Genomic DNA, 5,869 nt, shown 5'->3' with positions numbered 1-5,869 from the left:
GTAACTGTCTCCTGGGATTCTTAGGAAAACTAAATGAAATAATGTGGTCTATCCAATCGTCACACACTGGCTGCACTTTTCAGAAACCTCACACTGTCAGCAATCCAGCAGTACAGCACAGTGGTTGTGGCTTCTGACTCGAGCCAGACTGCCTGTGTTTGAGGCCCAGCTCGGCCTTCTCCTAAGTGTTTGACATTGAGCAATTGTCTCATCTCTCTCTGTCTTGGTTTCTCCTTCTGTAAAATGGAGTGAATAGCAAAGACGGTTGTTGTAAAGATTAAATGGATCATGTACATAAAGCTCTTTGCTCAGAGCCTGACACATAGTAAGTTCAATAAAAGTTAGTGAAGCTCATTATTAGTATTGTTGTTCTTTTGAAATTAATCATAACAACACATTTGAAAATGTGGTTGGGTTAGAGATTTTCAGTCTAGCAATTGCAGTCATTTTTCTTGTGGATATCTTAATCATAAAGGTGTTTGTCATCACAATATATGCATAGTTATGAAAGTTAAACATCTCTGAGCATCCCCGGGCTTTGATTACATCTAGGTTTTCTTCTGGAGTGCTGTTTCTCTCACCACGATCGCTAACACACCTTGAGCAGCCATTGTTAGGATAAACAAAGCAAAACCCAGCCAGCAGCCGCGTGGCAGCTGCGGCTTCCAGGCTGCTTCCAGCTTGCCCTGGTGTCGAACCAATCGCAAGCCGTAGGATGCAAATCGTGTTCCCTAATTGATCCATCAAGCTACGAACAGGTCAGTTATGAAAACTGGCATTGTGGCCCCAACAGAGGTTAAGTGTTTGGTGAACGCCAGCTATTGGTATTAGTACTATGTATCCTACAGATCGTGGGAGCATCGGACTCTCGTGAGCTGGAGAGAGCCATGAGCAGCTTTGCTTTCCTTTGTAAAACCTCTTTAGGTTATTGTGTGATTACTGCACCTGCCTCATAGAGTGGTGGTGAGGATTCCATGAGCCGGTGCATGGAATGTATCTGGGATGGTGTCTGGTCCAGCACGAGTGCTCAGTGACAACAACGAGAATGACAGCTGATGCTTATTGAGCACTTGCCAGGTTTACTGTCCAGACTTGATCCTGATCACCTACTAATGAGGGAGGTATTAACACCATGCCCAGTTTACAGGTGAGGAAACTGAGGCATTGTAAGGTTAAATAGCATGCTTAAAGTTACACAGTAAACGTAAACATCAGCTGCTACGATGATAGTTTTTTTTCAAAGTAGGGCATTAATCTGAAGAGTCAGTGGAAGCACAGCTATATGTAAAAGAGCGTCCTCGCTCATGGGCAGAAAAATGCTTCCAAATGTGAATGGTGCTTATCTCTAAATAGTAGGAATATGGGTGGGGTTTTTCCCTTCTTTTCTTATTTACCTGTGTCTTCTAAGTTTTCCATTAGCAGCATGTATTACTTTTATCTTGGGGAAAAATAATCAAAATTAATGTTTTAAATGGCCGTGACAAGAGCCTAGGTGGACAGAGCACAGAGGGAGGGGTATGGGTTCATAGACAATTGCAATAGATGGTTGAGGAGAAGGTGAGTCTGGAACCAGGCTGTTGATTGGGGGGCTGGAGGGGTGGGAGGAGGAGGATGGATACAGGCAATTTTAAGAAGGCAGAATCGAAATGACTTTGTGACTGATTGGAACAGGTGAAGGAGCTACCTGGGATCCATTCATTCATTCCACAGATGACTATTAAGGTGCCTTCTAGCATTCTAGGCGATGTTCTAGGAACCAGGGTTGCACAAGATGGATAAATCCCTCAGCTCATGGAGCTTCCATTCGACTGGGAAAAGACAAGTCACTGCAGATGTGTGGGATATTAAGGGTTGTGGAGAAAAGGAAAGCTGGGGGAGGGGCTGGAGACTGCCAGGTAGGGGGAGGGCAGCCCGGGAAGGCCCCCCCCCAATTTAGAAACACTGGAGCAGAGATGGAAGGAAATGAGAGAACATGCCCTACGGATATCTTGAGGAAAACCATTCCTTGCAGAGGGAAGAGCAATGCAAAGGCTTTGCAGCAAGAGTATCTTCAGGGAAGAGCGAGGAGGGCCAGGGTGGCTGGAGAGGGGGAGGGAGTCAGCAGTAGGAGATGGGGTTAGTCAGCCACTGTCAGCCCGTGGCTTTATTCCGAGGGAGGTGAGAACCAGCGGAGGTTCCAGCAGAGGAATGACAGGCTCGACCTTCATTTTAAAAGATCACTGGGCTGCTGTGTGAGAAACAGACAAAGGTAAAGTTGAAAGCAGTGGCACCTGTCAGGAGGCCTTTGCAATACTCCTGGAGAGAGATGACAGCGGCTTCCAGAGTGGTAAAGTCCCGCCGAGCAGTGCTTGGATTCTGAATGCACTTTGAATAGAGTCGACAATGTTTCCTGACTTCCTGGATGTATGGTGCAGAGTAGGAGTCAAGGGTAAGTCCAAAATTTGTGGCCTGTGCAGCTGAAAGACTGGAGTTGACATTTCCTGAGAAAAGAAAGACTACCCGAGAACCAGATTTGTGGAAGGCAAACCAGGAGGTGGTGTTGGAGACGCTGAGTTTCTGATACCTTTTGGGTGTCCGTGTGGACAGGTCATGTAGACAGGTGCATGCACTGGAAAGAAGTTCAGAGAAAAGGTCAGGACCAGAGACGAAAATTTAGGAGTCATCAAAGTACATACGATGTTTAAAGCCCAAGTGCTAGATAAGAAGGTCCAGGAGTGAGTGTAGGAAGAGAAGGATGATTCCTGGGTTTCAGGCTTGGGCTACAGGAAGGATGGCTTTCCTTCTTCAAAGATCAAGGACACAGGAGGAGGAGGGGGCATTGAAGGGAGAATGATGTGTTCGTTGTGGAAGCACTGAGCTGAGGTGCTGCAGGGCATCACAGAGGGGCCCGGAGTGCCTGGCATGCAGCTGGGTTTAGAGGTCATGAGCTCAGAAGAGAGGTCTGGGCAAGAGACAGAGCCGGGGGGTAACTGAGGCCCCAGCAAATTTATGTAAAAGAAATGCAAATCTATATACACCTGAGCTCTGTTCATAATTCCCAGGGCAAACAGATGTCGATGCAGGTGTTCCAGGGATTAATAGGAATTTGAACCTGCAGGTGAATTTCAACCACATATAATGGAAGAAAACACCCTAAGAAAAGAACTGACCTTTTCCTTCTCTAGATCTAAGCACCACCTGCTTCTCCAGGGCAGATGAGAGACCTGGGAAGGGACCAGATGGGACAGAAGTGGGAGTTGAAGAGCCAGGGGTAGAACAGTGGCCCTCTATGGTCTATTGCTGCATAACAAACCACCCCAGCTTGGCAGTATAAAACAACTTTTTTTTATAATATTACGCTCATGGCTGCAAGGGTCAGAAATTTGGACAGAGCATAGCAGGAATCATTTATCTCTGCCTCTTGATATCTGTGGCTTTAACTGGGAAGACTCCAGTGGCTGGGGGCTCCTTCACTCACATGTCTGGGTCCTGACCTTGGATGGCTGAAGACTGATCTTAGCTGGGAATGCCCCGTGTATGGCCTACATGTGGCTTTAAGTGTGGTTTGGGCTTATCACATCATAGCAGTTGGGTTCTGCGAGGAAATGTCTCAAGAGACAGTGTCTGGAGAGAGCTGGGCAGAAGGTGCCGATAGGATAGCCTCAGAAGTCACATAATGTCACTTCCACCATGCTCTGTTGGTCAAAGCAGACACAAGCCCACTCAGTTTCAAAGGGAGGGGACTAGACACCACTGTCCATAGGAGGAGTTTCAAACAATTTGCAGCCAATTTTTTTAGTAACAGTTTTATTGAGATGTAATTCACATACCATACAATTCACTCATTTAAAATGCATGATTCAGTGGTTTTTAGTATACTCACAGAGTTGTGCCACCATCAACACAATCAATTTTAGAACATTTCATCACCCTCAAAAAGAAATCTTGCACACTTTAGTTATCACCGTCCTCAATATTTTCACCCCTTTTTCCAGCCCCTGGCCACCAGTAATCTATGGATTTGCCTTTTCAGAACAGTTCATATAAATGAAACCATACAGTATGTGGTCTTTTGTGACTGGCTTCCTTCCCTTAGCCTAATATCTTCAAGGTTCATCCATGTCATAGGATGTACCAGTACTTCATATGTTTTTATGGCCGAATAATACCTCATTATATGAATATACCACATTTTGTTTATCCATTCATTGGTTGATAGACATTTAGGTTGTTTCTACCTTTTAACTCATGCATAGTGCTGCCATAAATATTCATGTACATGTTATGTGGGCCCATTTTTTAAATTACTGCTGACCCACAGGCACGGCATCCAAGGCTGGTGGACCCCCAAAGGGATTTTGACATATCTTAGCTTTGGGACCTTCAGAAAGTTGCCCAATATCTCTGAGGTTCATCTGCAAAATAGGATGATAAAATATGCCTGGGCCGGTGAGGGTTAATGAACTCAAGGCTGTGAAGTGATTTTTTCAATGACAAACTGAGAGATGGTTTGTAAGAAATCTATGAGTTACTCACCCGACAGCCCCCCCTTTCTCGGTAACAGAACCCTGACTTTGGTCAGGTATCAAGCAGCAATCTGCCTTGTGGAGGCTGGACCCCTCCCACCACAGCATCCAAATAAGTCTAAGCCAATCACAGTGATCCATTGTATTTGCCTATAAATGGTTTTGGAACGGCCTAGCAATGCATTACTGGTGTGTGAGACAGGGAGGTCTGCAGGGCAGCTCCATAGTAAATAAGTATCTTAGACCTAAAAAAGGTGCAGAAGAAGAAACCATCCTCTTTTTTTTTCTGAATCCACAAACAACATTTATTTAAGTCTTCATCCCTCAATCCCCTTGATATTAACAAGGAAGCACAGGCAGAAGACATAGGCCTAAATGGTTTTCCTTTAAGTCTTGCTTTCCAGTGGCTTGTCACCCAACTTCTGGTGACTCAAAGTCTGACCCTAGCCTCACAGGTGGTAATGCAGTCTCCCAGGGCTCTTGCAGAGATGAGGCCTTCCTTTTGCATGGGAAGTACTCAGCAGTTAGCTTGTGCTAGTTGAGGGTGTAGTCAGAGACCTGGGCTTCTCTCCTGATCTGCCACTTACTCTGTGTCACTGCTGTGGACACCTACTGTTTGGTCTACTCAGCACCAATCCCATCCCCCACCCCCATTTTCCTGAAAATTCTTTTTTCCCATAGTCCCATTCTAGTCATGCAGGTTGTTTTTTCTTCTTTTCCAGTTGTGCCTTTGAGTTATAATTCAGAGTATAGCTTTACACACTGGGCTTAAAAGACTCATGCTTTTGTTTTAGTATTGCACTTCTTAAACCCAGCTATCACAACACATCACAAACCAACCATCCTCTTTGGTGAGATATTTTCATGTCTGCTTATGAAACTGCACAGCAATCAGCTTGCTGAGTGTAACAAAAATTTGAAAACGGACAGAAAATTGATGTCAGCATTGAGCTAACACTGGAGATTTCTTGCCTCTGGATGACTTCTTATGTGAGATAACAAGTGTCTTTATTCTGTAAGTCACTTGTAGTTAGGTTTTCTATAATTTGCAATGGAAAACATTTATATTTAAACAAATATCAGTACCTATCTATCCCACCTATTTCCAGAGAAAATTAGTCTTACTTTATAATAAAAGACAAGGGAAAAACCAATACAAGGGTAAACAAGTAATGAAGGAAGACTTATGTTTCTGGCATCATGGCATGCTAAATATCCTGAATGACCCTCCTGATAAAAAGAGCTAGAATTATTTTAAATGCATATTTTTAAGTGAATCAATTGCATATATCAGCTTACATTTAAGTCAAAGGAGACCAACAAGAAAATATAAATAAGTAAAAAATATAATATGCCAGAAGGTA

At 44.1% G+C, this 5,869-nt stretch overlaps 1 non-coding gene across 1 annotated transcript; it reads right to left on the bottom strand.

Annotated features, from left to right (window-relative positions):
- Positions 1-5,225: 5,225 nt before the first annotated feature.
- LOC138391191 (small Cajal body-specific RNA 1) lies at positions 5,226-5,423 on the bottom strand. Its single transcript, XR_011234804.1, has one exon. It is a non-coding gene; the product is annotated as a small Cajal body-specific RNA 1 (non-coding RNA).
- Positions 5,424-5,869: the final 446 nt, after the last annotated feature.

This window comes from Eulemur rufifrons, chromosome 8 (assembly GCF_041146395.1).
Source record: "Eulemur rufifrons isolate Redbay chromosome 8, OSU_ERuf_1, whole genome shotgun sequence".
Classification (NCBI taxonomy): domain Eukaryota; kingdom Metazoa; phylum Chordata; class Mammalia; order Primates; family Lemuridae; genus Eulemur; species Eulemur rufifrons.
This window is presented reverse-complemented; position numbering and strand designations above follow the sequence as displayed.